A 15,434-nucleotide genomic window follows, 5' to 3' on the forward strand; every position below is an offset into this window, starting at 1 on the left:
GGGGAGGGCATGTGGCCTTATGGTCAGGTTCTCCCCCTCCTATAGGTTATCCCCTCAGGGGCGTGCCCCCAAATAGTACTTGCATGGACCTTGCTCGGCAGGTCTCCCAAAAAAAAGGGGTCTGCCTAGTTTCAGCAGGGTGCACCATGAATACCTTGTCCCTGTCAGGAGTCTTGAGCCCAGGGGCATAACTATATGGGTTGCAGGGATCGCAATTGCAACCTGGCCCCCTTGCTCTAAGCGGGCCCGTGCAGCTCCCCTGTACACCCGTATAAGAAAGGCAACATATGGAGGAACCGATTGCCTCCATTCTCCTCCAGCAGCCACTGAAAGCCTGCTTCTCCTCCTCTCCCTGCCGCAAGCCACCACTCCTCTCCCTGTTCCTCCTCTTTCAGCTGCCCATGTGCTTTTATCCTGCTGGCTGTTGCGTGGGATAGGTCAGGATGGAGAGCGGGGGAAGGGGCCAGTAAATTACATTCTTTTTTTTTTTTTGAACGGATCGCTCCTGTGTCCATTCATAACTGAAGCATAGCAAACTGTTTACTGTGCTTCAGTTTGTGAACGAACTGGAAGCCTCTGTACAGAGCTATTTCTGTCCATTCCTTCTGTGCAGCTTAATCAGCAGCGATGGAGATGGAGGGCTGTGTCCTCCATCTCCATTCTCTGTCTCAAAGGTGAAACCTCAGAGGTCTGTTTAGACCCCTGATATCCGACCAAATCCCCCCCCCAAAGGGGCTCCTAAAAAAATAATTTAAAAAAAATAGCAAAATAAAAAAATGGTTTAAAAAAATAAAATGGTTGAAAAGAAATAATAAAGAATAAAATATCAAAAATAAAAAACTACTGACACCAGTGGTGGAACTACCAGGGTCGCACTTGCAACCAGGCCCTGGCATTTCCTGGCACTGTGGGGGGTGCCCAAGATGGCAGGAAGCGGGCCCACTGCAGAACATGTGAATGGGTCTCGCTGCGGGACTGTAATAAAGGGCACCGGGCTCGGAAGCAAAGGCCCCAGGCTACGGGGAAGGGCCCCTTAGCGGGGTGTTATAGGGGTCCTTCATGGGTTCTTGCTATGCCTCTGCTTGTGCCCCAGGGTTTCAGGGCTCAGGGTCCTTCTTCTTTCGAGGAGGACCAGGTGATACATCCTGTGCACTTTTTTGTTGTTGTTTTTTTTTTTTGGGGGGGGGGGTGCATCAGGTGTTAGATTGGTGTGTGCACATGGCAACCTGGAGCTAGAACATTTTACAAATGTAAAAAAAAACAGGTGTAAAGGTGGTTTTTCGAGAACACATAAACTGCGTGTTTTGGGAGCACAGTGGTGGTTGTACAATGCATTTGTTCAGATTAAGAGAAAAAAAAAAAAAAGTTGAAAGTCAGAACAAAGAAGGTGAGAATCTACAGTGTGGTCTCGCCTGCTAAATATGTATGACATTGGATAAAAATAGAAGATCACACCTCAAGGTGTTTTCAGATGGTTAATGAAGAATTTCAACATTTTAAGCTCTGTGGAAATCAAAGCAAAGTTATACAACTGAATCTCTTCAGTAGACGAGGAGATGTGTTCATCGAAAAAATGTATCTCTGTGGCCGACGTGTTTAGTCAAAGCTTAGAGTGAACCTTTCTAACAGATCATCACCTGTACAGGTGAGCAAACCCAACCGAGCTTGGAATGCCTTGATATTACGTTGACATTGGAACTCAGGTACAAGCCCTGCCCTCCTGCTATCCCATGAAATGCCTTTCTATTGGCTGCTGAGACATCTGATTGAATACCAAGAAGGGCGGTGGGCATATTAGAGCTTCCAAACGAAGAAGCCAAGGGATCCTGAGAAGATTTGTGTAGAGCAGCCTTTCTCACATTTTTTTTACCCAAGAGGAAATAGTTTTCAGGTCTCTGGAAGCCCCTAGTTAGGTTAGTTCCATCAGGGGTCATTGGGAAAATAACTCTTGCATTAGTGGTGGTGGTAAGTGAAAAGAATGCCCACCTACATCAGTGGCCAGAATGACACCCTTGTAGTTATGCTGCTGGCTCTGCTAAGCGGCATTAGACCTGGGACTATGCAGGCACCATTCAAATGGGGGGTCAGTTAGCCATACCTCAAGGAACCCCTAACCACCGCTGGATGAACCCTGGTTGAGAATGGCTGGTGTAGAGTCTATTGAACATACCGAGGAACCAGAAAAAGAGAATGGCAAGAACGAGTACAGGCAAAATGTCAAGTCCATCCAAAACCAATGGTTTTGTTTTTGGTTGATAGCAACAGGTTAGGTCACTCTCTAGCTTCTTATATTTCCTCTAGTACACCAATAGAATTTTGTTTAAAATCTTTCTCCTTCAGAACATTCATTTAATTTTCTAATTGTTAATGGGGTCAAATCAACAATCGTTTTCAACTGTAGTGATGAGAAAAAGGCGGGAGATAGAAAATTTTCTGGAACAAACAAAATTTGTCATTTTAAATGCAGTTTCACTTGGGAAAAATCATACATATTGTAACGTGCATGTTCTAGGCACAAAACAAACCTGTAAATAGAAATTAGTTGACTCAATGGTGGCAAGAGGGAATTCTCTGATTAGTGATTTTCAAAATTTCTTACAAACGTTTAAACAAATAACTAAGAATGGCTAGCTTAGGTCTTCTGTACCAATGGGGGGGGGGGGGGGGGGGGCAGCAGCAATGCCAGCAACTTTGAGGAGACCTCATCACCTGAGCCTCCAAGAGGTATAAAATGCCATTAGCCAACAAGTCCAGCCAAGATGTGAAAGAAGGTTCCCCATTGAGGCAGACCATGTGAGTTGGACTGTATTGAACCAGTAAAGCTACAGATAGGAGCTAACTGACTTCCTCACCCATTACTGGATGGACCTATCAATAGAGCAACATTGAGGTTGGGCATGTGTCTCTTCTAGTGGCCTGCTGAGAACACGGGCACCAGGCAGCTAGACTCTCCTAGTGTTGGATCCCCACAGAGGCATACCTCAGGAGCTGAACTGTATTGAATCGGTACAGCTGCAGGTAGGCAATATCTCCTAACTGTGCCAGACTTCTTCCCCAACACTATATGGACCTCTCACCAGAGAAGGATTGAAGCAATCATGAAAAGCATGGCAGGCATTGGGCATCTATCTCTTGTAGTGGCCTGCTGGGAAAGAATACCAGGCAGCTTGACTATCATAAACTAAAAGTTGGATCCCCATATACTGTAGGTGGAGCATGGGAGATGGATTGTATTGGACCAGTAAAGCTTGCAGATAGCCAACATCTTCGCACTGTGCTAGACTTCCTCCTCCAACACTAGATGGGACCTGTCACTAGAGCAGCACTGAAATGGTCATGCAAAGCATGGAAGAGACTGGACATCTGTCTCTTGTAGTGGCCTGCTGAGAGAGAATATGGGCACCAGGCAGGTAGACTGTCAAACTGGAAGTTGTATCCCCATAAATGCAGACTGCAAGAGCTGGACTGCATTACACCAGTAAAGCAGCAGATATCTGATTTCTTCGAACTGCCAGACTTCCTTCTCCCAACATTAGATTGACCTCTCACCAGAGCTGCATTGAAGTGGTCATGCAAAGCATGGCAGGGGCTGGGCATCTGTTACTTGTAGTGGCCTGCTGAGACAGAATACTAGGCAGCTAGACTATCTCAAGCTGAAAGGTGGATCCCCATAGAGGTATACCTCTGGAGTTCGCTATACTGGACCAGTAATGCTGCAGATGGATAGCTAGACTTTCTCCCCAACACTAGAGCAGTGGACCTGTCACCAGAGCAGCATTAAACTGCATGGTAGGGACTTGGGTACCTGTCACTTGTAGTGGCATTATACAGGTAACAAGCAGCTAGACCAGCCGTGGAACCCTAGGATTACTCCAGAGGTGGATAGGGGTTCCTGGAGCGGTGACTTACTCACCTTTCATGTGATGGTGCCTGCATAGTCTCCCTTCTTGCTTGCTGTTTGGCTTCCCTGAAAGGGTCACCACCAGTTCCATTGAGTTGGCTTAGTCTTTGCCTAACTAGCTGTGTTGAGCTTGGAATAACATATCTCATGCAATCCCTTTTTAAAGGGATTTTCCATGTCTAGCCTATAAGGTGCTGGACACTTCAACTACCTTCTAAGGCTGCTACCACACTCCGACAAAAAACAAAAGAGAGGATGAACCAGCCTTGTGCATCACCATAAAACCAGTTTATTGCCGATAAAAAAAACCTCCAATATACTAACAAAAGCAAGTACAGGTGCATCTCATACATTTGGAATATCATCAAAAAGTTAATTTTTTTCCAGTAATTTGATTCAAAAAGCAAAATTCATATATTTTATATAGATGTGTTACCCTCAGAGTGATATATTTCAAGCATTTCTGTCTTTTAATTTTGATGACTATGGCTTACAGCTAGTGACAGCCCAAAATTCAGTATCTCAGAAAATTACAATATTACATAAGACCAATAAAAAAAAAAGGATGTGGCTTAGAAGTCTGTCCATGTACAGTATAGTAGGCACTCAATACTTGGTCGGGGCTTCTTTTGCATGAATTACTGCATCAATGCGGCGTGGCATGGAGGTGATCAGCCTGTGGCACTACTGATGTGTTATGGAAGCCTTCTTTGATAGCAGCCTTCAGCTTGTCTACATTGTTGGGTCTGGTGTCTCTCATCCTCTTCCTGACAATACCCCACAGATTCTCTATGGGATTGAGATCAAGCAAGTTTGCTGGCCAATCAAGCGCAATGATACTGTGATCATGTGACCAGGTATTGGTAGTTTTGGCAGTGTGGGCAGGTGCCAAGTCCTGCTGGAAAATGAAATCGGCATCTCCATAAAGCTGGTCAGCAGAGGGAAGCATGAAGTGCTCTAGAATTTTCTGCTAGAGGGCTGCGTTGACTTTGGACTGTGGAACATTTTGCATTTCATTTGGAAATCAAGGTCCCAGAGTCTGGAGGAAAAGTGGAGAGGCACAGAACCAAGTTGCATGAGGTCCAGTGTGAAGTTACTGTAGTCAGTGAAGATTTGGGGAGCCGTGTCATCTGCTGGTGCTGGTCCACTGTGGTTTATCAAGTAAGCCAACATTTCTATATTAAAAATCCTTTGTTTTTTTGGTCTTATTTAATAATCTAATTGTCGAATACACTGAATTTTGGGGTGTCACTAGCTGTAAGCCATAATCAAAATTAAAAGAAAAAAATGCTTGAAATATATCACTCTGTGTGTGATAAATCTATATAAAATATGAGTTTCACTTTTTGAATTGAATAACTGAAATAAATTAACTTTTTGATGATATTCAAATTTTTTGAGATATTAAGGCTAATTAATAATTCAGTAAAGGTGATCCAATGAGATGCTCCAGTGATGCCCATGCACAGGAAGTGAAGCTTACGCGTTTCTAAGACAGAACTCTCTTCATTGAAGCTCTAGCTCTGATGAAGAGGGTTCTGCCCTTGAAACGCGTAAGCGTCACTCCCTGTGCATGGGCATCACTGGAACATCTCATTGGATCAACTTTACTGGATTATTGATGTGCCTGAATATACTTACTTTTGGGAGTATATTGGAGTTTTTGTTATCTTCAATAAACTGGTTTTATGGTAATGCGTGAAGCTGGTGCGCCTTCTCTTCTGTTTTCTGTTGCAGTTATTTAACCACTTCCCGCCCGGCCTATAGCAAAATGACGACCGGGTGGTGGTTGTTATCCTCTTTCAGGATAACTGCCGGTGCGAGCCCGTGGGGGTGTGCAGCGATCGGTGGTGCGGCGTACCGATCTCGGTAAAGAGCCTCTGTTGGAGGCTCTTTACCACGTGATCAGCTGTGTCCAATCACGGCTGATCACAGTGTAAACAGGAAAAGCAGTGTATTGGCTTTTTCTCACTCATGTCTGACAGAAAATCAACCTGATAATCAATAATTAAGCTGATAGTCAGCGCAGCCCCCCGCGGATGCCCACACTGGACCACCAGGGATGTCACCAGGACCACCAGGGATGGCACACAATGGATGGATGACCAGGTATGCCACCCTTGGCCCCCAGGGATGACAGTGTCCAAAATATGCCCATAAGTGCCCATTACCAGTGCCTGCCAGATGTCTCCCTATCAGTGATGCTCATCAGTGCCATCTATCAGTGTCCATCAGTGGAGCTTTTCATTAGTGCCACCCATCAGTGCCGCCTATCAATGCTCATCAGTGCTGCATGCCAGTGCCACCTATCGGTGCCCATCAGGGTCGCCTATCTGTGCCCATCATCAGTGCTACCTCATTGGTGCCAACTTATCAGTGCCCGTCAATGAAGGGGAAAACTTAATTACAAAATTTTATAACAAAGAAAACCTTTTTTTTTCTAAATTTTTGGTATTATTTTATTTGTTGTGCAAAAAATAAAAACCCCAGCAGTGATCAAATGCCACCAAAAGAGAGCTCTATTTTTGGGAACAAAATGATAAAAAAAAAAAATAGTTTGGGTATAGTGTAGCATGACTGCGCAATTGTCATTCAAAGTGCGACAGCGCTGAAAGCTGAAAATTGGCCTGGGCAGGAAGGGGGGTGTAAGTGCCCGGTATTGAAGTGGTTAAGGATTTCCCCAGTCTGAAGAAGGCAGCAAAGCCCTGTACATTACCTGTCCTTCATGGAACATCTACTTTTGGGAGTCAATCGTAAGATTTCCAGTATTGGTTGCATCACATATGGGGGACTAGCGACCCCATTGTCTTAGCTTAGTTTGCTATTGTGAGCTTTGTACATCCTGATCACCTTTTCTATCACCTCCACATTGAAGATGATGCTTTTTCCATGTATGTGTGAAGGATCGGTACAGTGATATGACCTTCTCTACTGTTGCGACTCATCGTTGTATGTGGATATTTTTCTTAGATGTATCCTCATGAGATATTATCCTGCTTAACAATGTGAGCCTATACAGGTGTGCTTTCTGATGTAATATTTTCGTCTCCATTGGAACTATATACATTCCAGTTGTCCTACCACACTCGGCACTGCTTGTTTTGTTTTTTTTCCTGGCCTGACCCACCCCAGCCAAATTTTTGTCTGCGTATAGGCTACAGGTGGGAGACACCTTTAAAGGTTCAGCTTGAAAGTGGCTTTAGTTTTCCACTTTTATTTTTTTTTTTTTATCCTCTACTTCCAGATTTTTCCATTCCTCCAAAACCCGAAATCAGCTTTCCAGCGCCAGGAAAATTTGGCGCGGTGTATTAAACAGATGCAGTATTTTTGCCTGAAGGTATTAGAGGGAGCAGCTTCCCCCCCGAGACAAGATGCAGATAAACCGTTTTGGTTTTAACGGTGTGATTATTACTCAAGCTTCATAGTTGAGATTCCTAAAGGCTTTATTTTATATATTTTTTTATTTTTTTACATTTCATGATCTCTCGCAAAAAAAGTTTCCATTTTTGTCCAAAATAAAAAGCTTTGCAACTATTTGTCCTTATAGAACCTCCTCAAAAGGAAAAAAAAAGTTGCAAATCAAAATGATTCTCCCTTTTAAAGAAAATAAATAAATAAATAAAATACAAATGTTAAAGCTGTATTTCCGAGTACAAAAACCTTCACTTTAAATATGTCCACATAAGCAATGTAAATCCACTCGGTGCCTTTGCAAACCCGCATATTGCATTTGTAAAAGTAGCAGCGACCTCTACATAGCCTTTGAGCAGAGCTGTGGGAGGGTCCCAGCAGGCTCCACCCACTACAGAAAACTACAGGAGGGGGGCGGAGACCAGACAGTCACCTTGCACAAGGAGAGAGAGCAGAGCTGTGGGAGGGTCCAAGCAGGCTCCACCCACTACAGAAAACTACAGGAGGGGGCAGAGACCAGACAGTCACCCTGCACAAGGAGAGAGAGCAGAGCTGTGGGAGGGTCCAAGCAGGCTCCACCCACTACAGAAAACTACAGGAGGGGGGCGGAGACCAGACAGTCACCTTGCACAAGGAGAGAGAGCAGAGCTGTGGGAGGGCTCCACCCACTACAGGCTGCCTGCAGCAAACTATAGGAGGGGGCGGAGACTAGACCAGTCCCCCTGCACAAGGAGAGAGGGCAGCAGTGAGTGGTCTTTATTACCGGTAGCTCCTGTACAGAGGCAACGTTTCACACTAAAGCTGTACTATAGGCTGTATGAATGAAAAGTGTTCTATGATTGGAGGAGGAGGACCTTTCATTCATCTGCTGAGACCTGCTGATTGGCTGTGTACAAACGCAGCTCTGTATACAGAGCATCAGTCTGGCTGTTTCTTCTCCCTGCAAACCAGGGAGAAAACACAGTCAGATCTTTTAGTAAAAGCAGCACACGTTACATTTGTGAGGCACACAGTTAACCCTGTGATCGCCCCTAGATGTTATCTCCTTCCCAGACAGTGTCATTAGTACAGTGAGAGTGTATAGTATTATCACTGTATTAGTGTCACTATTGATGATGTTATTAGTTTCCCTCCCAGCGAGGGTCTGTTAGTGCTAGATTGCCACTATCACAGTCCCACTATAAATCACTGATCACCCCATTACCAGTATAGCATCATAGCTGGGTATTTTCTAGTATTCAGTGCCTTGAAAAAGTATTCATACCCCTTGACATTTTCCACATTTTGTAATGTTACAACCAAAAACATGTATTTTATTGGGATTTTATGTGATAGACCAACACAAAGTGGCTCATAATTGTGAAGTGGGAGAAAAATTATAAATGGTTTTCACATTTTTTACAAATAAATCTGTGAAAAGTGTGTGGGGTGGGGGGGCATTTGTATGGGGCCCCCCCGGAGTCAATACTTTGTAGAACCCCCTTTCTCTACAAGTCTTTTTGGGGATGTCTCTACCAGCTTTGCACATCTAGAGAGGGACATTTTTGCCCATTCTTCTTTGTAAAATATCTCAATCTCTGTCAGATTGGATGGAGAGCGTCTGTGAACAGCAATTTTCAAGTCTTGCCACAGATTCTCAATGGGATTTAGGTCTGGACTGTGACTGGGCCAGTCTAACACATGAATATGCTTTGATCTAAACCATTCCATTGTAGTTCTGGCTGTATGTTTCGGGTTGTTGTCCTGCTGGAAGGTGAACCTCCGTCCCAGTCTCAAGTCTTTTGCCGACTCTAACAGGTTTTCTTCTAAGATTGTCCTGTATTTGGCTCCATCCATCTTCCCATCAACTCTGACCAGCTTCCCTGTCCCTGCTGAAGAAAAGCATCCCCACCACATGATGCTGCCACCACCATGTTTCACGGTGGGGATGGTGTGTTCAGGGTGATGTGCAGTGTTAGTTTTCCCCCACACATAGCATTTTGCTTTTAGGCCAAAAAGTTGAATTTTGGTCTCATCTGACCAGATCACCTTCTTCCACATGTTTGCTGTGTCCTCCACATGGCTTCTCACAAACTACAAACAGGACTTCTTATGACTTTCTTTCACCAATGTCTTTCTTCTTGTCACTCTTCCATAAAGGGCAGATTTGTGGAGAACACGACTAATAGTTGTCCTGTGGACAGATTCTCCCACCTGAGCTGTGGATCTCTGCAGCTCCTCCAGAGTTACCATGGACCTCTTGGCTCTTCTCTGATGAATGTTCTCCTTGCCCGGCCGGTCAGTTTAGGTGGACGGCCATGTCTTGGTAGGTTTGCAGTTGTGCCATACTCTTTCCATTTTCCGATGATGGATTGAACAGAGCTCCGTGAGATGTTCAAAGCTTGGGAGATTTCTTTATAACCTAACCCTGCTTTATACTTCTCCACAACTTTATCCCTGACCTGTCTGGTGTGTTCCTTGGCCTTCATGATGCCGTTTGTTCACTAAGGTTCTCTAACAAACCTCTGAGGGCTTCACAGAACAGCTGTATTTATACTGAGATTAAATGACACACAGGTGGACTCTATTTACCGATTAGGTGACTTCTGAAGGCAATTGGTTCCCCTAGATTTTAGTTAGGGGTATCAGAGTAAAGGGGGCTGAATACAAATGCACTGAATACACTTTTCACATATTTATTTATAAAATATATTAAAAACCATTTATCATTTTCCTTCCACTTCACAATTATGTGACACTTTGTGTTGGTCTATCACATAAAATCCCAGTAAAATACATTTACATTTTTGGTTGTAACATGACAAGATGTGGGAAATTTCAAGGGGTATGAATACTTTTTCAAGGCACTGTATATCCCATAGTATATATATATATATATATATATATTTATTTTCACACAAACCAATCAATATACACTTATTGGGATTTTTTTTTTATTAAAGAGATGTATGTGAGAATACATTTTGGCCTTAATTTTTCCATTTGGCCATGTTAAATTTTCTTGTACAATTTTCCTTTAGATTTACCTTAAACTATGTAGGGCAAAGGGCCTGCCTATTTGGATACAATTGAAAGTTTAGTTTGTTTGACCTCCTATTATATGTTTTTTTGTTAAATCTAAAAAGAAAATTATACAAGAGAATTGAACATGTATGGCCAGCCTCAGCATTCACATAAATAATATATTCCAGGAGGTGGAGAAGATCCATTACCAGGACTTTTCCCATCTTCTGCATAATCAAAGAAGCCGCCTGACTTCAAACATACATCACAACGCTTCATACATTTTTTTTTTTTTTTTAGGGAGTTTTGAATTAAATCATGTTTTGGTTTTAAAAAGATGACGAGATGAAAACTGGCAGAGGCCAATTCCGGAATAATTTTAAAGGAAAACCAAAGTTCAATTTATGGAGCTGCACATTTTTAGGCATTGATGTAAATTTTGACGGGACATTTTATGCCTTTTTTTTATTATTATAGGTTTTCATCTTCTAGTATAGACTTCTCAGCTCTCAGGTAGAGACATTCACTTTATTCCCAATCCCCCAGCTGCTGGTCATTCTTGCCCCCCTGGACGGATTCCAGAAACTTTAAGAAATTCAGCGCTTCCAAAAAAAAAAATTATACCCCCCCCGCGGGCAGTCCGGCACTTACCCGCTCCTGTGGCGGGGCTGTGGAGTGTGGGCAGCGGTTCTGGTGTCCGCTCCTCCAGCTTCCTCCACCATGTGTCTCCTCTTCTGCCAAAGTGCTAGGCATGCAATAGGATCACCTGACGCTTTGGCCAGTCGGGAAAACACGTCTCACAGACCTGCCTCCTGATTGGCGGGGGGGGACTTTAGTGTGATAAGAACAAAAATGTATTCGCTATGGTCACACAAACGGGTGGCCTCAGAGCGCAATGCTCTGTGCTCCGAGGCCACCCTTTTAGAAGCCTATTGGAGCCTCTGGCTCTAATTATGTGCTTAAAAAAAATAAATAAATAATAAAACACCCCGCAATCCATAGTCCTTCACCACTGACCCACGCGCTCTCTATGGACGGGCTGCCACTGGATGCTATGTATCGCCTCTCTAAGGTGGAAACTAAGGTGGAATCCGGTCTGGGTTTTATGGGTCATCTTGGCAGTGTGGGATCCGAGCCAGGTTTTGCTTCCCACTTGTGACCAGCAGCAGGTGTTCTATATAAGGAAGGACTGGAGCAAGAGGTTGCTCTGGCCTGGGACACAGGAGCTAATCCTGAGAGAGCTACCTGTGGAGATTGCTCTGTAAGAGACGGGAAAAGGTTTGCAAAGTGGTTTTTTTTTGGTGATTGGGAGAAGCCCTTCACCTGTGAGGTAGGAACCTGTACTGTTTTAGTTAGTGCCTGGATAGCAAGGATTTATTTGCAGGTCCATTACTGGTGGAACAGAAGAGCCCTTCTTTAACTCAACAAGGTGTTGGGCCACCTCCATGGGGAGCTTCCAGTCTGCTTGCTGGGGCTTTGCAAACTGGCGATTTGTCTCCTGCTGCATCTCCGCCATCTGCTCCTGAATCTCTGCAAACCGGAGGTTGGTTACCTGCTGGGTTGCAGTGGCCTGCAGCAAAGCTCTTATCACCTCCTTCTTTCCACTTGTTCAGGAAGTTGCCCGCATCCTCCACCATATATGGAGATCACCTTCTCTAGGGGAAAAAAGAAACAGTCCAACAGCAGATCTTTTCTTAAAATTCTGGCTTTTAGTCCGTTTTATTTAAAACGTTGCACAGAAAACAAAAATAAATCCTTGTCATCCAGGCACTAATTAAACAGTACAGGTTCCTCTCTCGAGTATTGGCTTTCCTGAGTCCCAGGCCAGAGCAACCTCTTGCTCCAGTCCTTCATTATTTAAAAAAAGGAAGATTAAGGTCTGGTGTGACCCCTCTGACACCTCCATCCCTAAGGCTCGGTTCACACTGGGGCGACTTGGGATCCGACTTGTACGCCCTCAAGTCGCCCCAAGTCGCCCCAAGTCGCTTTGCATTTAGATTACAATTGTAGTGAATTGAACCGTCTTAACTGACACTACTGAAGTCGCTCCGACTTCAAAAAAGGTTCCTGTACTACTTCTATCCGACTTGTAGGCGACTTGTACCCATTCAACTCAATGTAAGTCGCCTGCAAGTCGGATCTCTCAAGCGACTTTGCAGAGAAAACCCCTCCCTCCCCCCTCCCTCCCAGAGAGGTGATTGGCCACAGGCGAAGTCGCCTGTCATGGAGGCGACTTCAAGTCGCCTCGTAATTTGCCGAAGTCGCGCTAAAGTCGCGCTGAAGCCGCGTTGAAGTCGCGGTACAAAGTCGCGCTAAAGTCGTGTTGCCCATGTGTGAACCGACCCTAATAGTGCACAAAAAAACAAGAAAAATAGCCCTGGGACTTTAGATGAGGTGAGAGGGGTTTAGCCAATGTCCACAGTGAACACTGAGACAAAATCAATTTATTCATTTCAAAATGTTATGTAGCGGAGCGGTAACAACAATGATTGTGAGTTACCCGGCATAATAGCCAATGTACATAACACAGATGAACGTAAATATACAAAGATTTATTACAAATGTTATACATCAATGAGCAACAATAAAACTTGAAAGTTGCTGGGTCAGTAAGTACACATACAAAATAAGATGATAAAATGTACATACATGTGGACAGGGAAGTATGTAAACATAATGCAGACATCAATAATACCCAGCATGTACCGGCATAAAACAAGCATCAATAAAGCCCTATGCATTTCGCGAGACCCTGCTCGCTTCTTCAGGGGCGGATGCATGAATGTTGTATCTGCAATGTAAGTAATAAGATCAATAAATGTATGTGGTTAGTAAATGGGGGCAGATGGAATGATTTTTGATTTTTTGTATATTTACGTTCATCTGTGTTATGTACATTGGCTATTATGCCTGGTAACTCACAATCATTGTTGTTACCGCTCCACTACATAACATTTTGAAATGAATAAATTGATTTTGTCTCAGTGTTCACTGTGGACATTGGCTAAACCTCTCTCACCTCATCTAAAGTCCCAGGGCTATTTTTCTTGTTTTTTTTCAGTCCTTCATTATTTATACCACCTGCTGCTGGTCAGTGGAAGGCAAAACCCGGCTCGGATCCTACACTTCCAAGGTGGCCCAGAAAACCCGGACCGGCTTCCACCTTAGTTCCCCACAGATGAAAGCATGTGTCCCTCAAATCACCTTGCGTTTCATTATATCACAAAGCGTTGTATGACCCCCTGTTTTTTTGAGGGTCAAATATTTGGTGAGAGTTTAATATTTTTATAAGGGAAGAAGGAGGAATCTATTACTTAAGAGAGAATTTAGATGTTGGACGTTTATTGCGTTTGGGAATTTGCAATAAATGTTTGCACAAAGCACAGCTTTTTTTTTTGGGGGGGGGGGGGTGTATGATTTTCTGAAAACTTTGGATTACTTCTAGTTTCATCGTATCTGTACAGGGGGGGACAAGAATGACCCACAGCTGGAGGAATGGGAATAAAGTGAATGCCTCTATCTGAGCGCCGAGATATTTATACTAGAAGCTAAAAACCTATAAAATTGAATTATAAAATGTCACATCAAAAATTTACTTCACATCAAGAACTAAAAAAAAAAAAAAAAAAAAAAAGCACCGCTCCGAAAAATGAACGCTAGTTCCCCTTTAAATATATTCTGGATCGGCCCCTGCCAGTATTAATCTTGTCAGCTTTTTACAACCGAACATTTTTTTTTTTTTTTTTACTTAAAACACCTAAAAAAAAATATATATATATGAAGCGTTGAGATGTATGTTTGAAGTCAGCCGGCTTCTTTGATTATGCAGAAGATGGGATAAGTCATGGTAATGGCTCTTCTCCACCTCCTGGAATATAATATTTATGTGAAGGCGTAGAGTGCATGTCTTCCTAAAGCACACGGCGGCCAGCCGTGCCACATGGCATGCCGCGCAGATCTGCACTCCTCCTGCCTCTTCTATGTACAGTTGTATTTAAGCTGGCAGCAGGTTCACCAAGGACGCTTTTGTATGAAGCTAGCCATAGATAGGATTGGTGGTGGAAAGGTCCACTGTGTGATCCGGCAGCAAAAAGCTGACAGAGAATCTAACCATTAGGGCCCCTTTTAGGTGAACACTGGCAGCGGAGATCCGCCTGCTTAGTGGGGAATCTGTCCACTGATCCCCCCCCCCGCTTATGCAGAGCGGACATGGACACAACCCACTCCCCTCAATGAGTCTGTTTATAGTCGACTGTCATCCAATCTGTTTCCCCATCTTCAGCGGGGGTCAGCAGACACATGTCCATTGACATCTGCTGCTCCATAGGGGGCAATGGATGGTCCGATCGGGTCCACCTAAAAAACTGACAGGAGGACCCGATCGGACCCCCTTTTTTATATAAACTTTTTTTTTTTTACAATTTTTTTATTGTCACATACAAAAAAGTACACAGTGAACACATGAAAGTTGACATAGTTATACATACATTTCAGGTATACCAGAACATATTACTCTGAGAACAGAAATAGGAGCAGGACTCAATTGTCTACATTTCTCATATTTTCTTGTTTGCAAATGAACATATATATATGTTTTTGAAAATATTTTAGTCTATCTTTTAATGTGACATTAAAAGATGGACTGGCCAAGCATGTCTCCAGACCTAAAACCTATTGAGCATCTGTGGGACATCCTCATACAGAAGGTCTCCAACATCCACCAGCTCCGCGATGTTGTCATGGAGGAGGGGAAGAGGACTCCAGTGACAACCTGTGAAGCTCTGGTGACCTCCATGCCCAAGGGAATTAAGGCAGTGCTGGAAAATAATGGAGGCCACACAAAATATTGACACTTTGGGCCCAGTTTGGACATTTTCACTTAGGGGTGTACTGACTTTTGTTGCCAGCGGTTTAGACATTAATGGCTGTGTGTTGAGTTATTTTGAGGGGACAGCAAATTTACACTGTTATACAAGCTGTACACTCATTACTTTACATTGTAGACAAGTGTCATTTCTTCAGTGTTGTCACATGAAAAGATAGAAGAAAAGATTTACAACCCCTCACTTTTGTGAGATAGTGAGTGTGAGTGTGTGTATCTATGTGCATGTATGTATAT

General features: G+C 43.6%; 1 protein-coding gene across 4 annotated transcripts in view; it reads left to right on the forward strand.

Annotated features, from left to right (window-relative positions):
- ACOT7 (acyl-CoA thioesterase 7) overlaps positions 1-15,434 on the forward strand; it is a 242,841-nt gene that overhangs the window by 220,821 nt on the left and 6,586 nt on the right. The window lies entirely within an intron of this gene.

The sequence above is a fragment of the Aquarana catesbeiana genome, linkage group LG10 (genome assembly GCF_042186555.1).
Source record: "Aquarana catesbeiana isolate 2022-GZ linkage group LG10, ASM4218655v1, whole genome shotgun sequence".
Taxonomy (NCBI): Eukaryota; Metazoa; Chordata; class Amphibia; order Anura; family Ranidae; genus Aquarana; species Aquarana catesbeiana.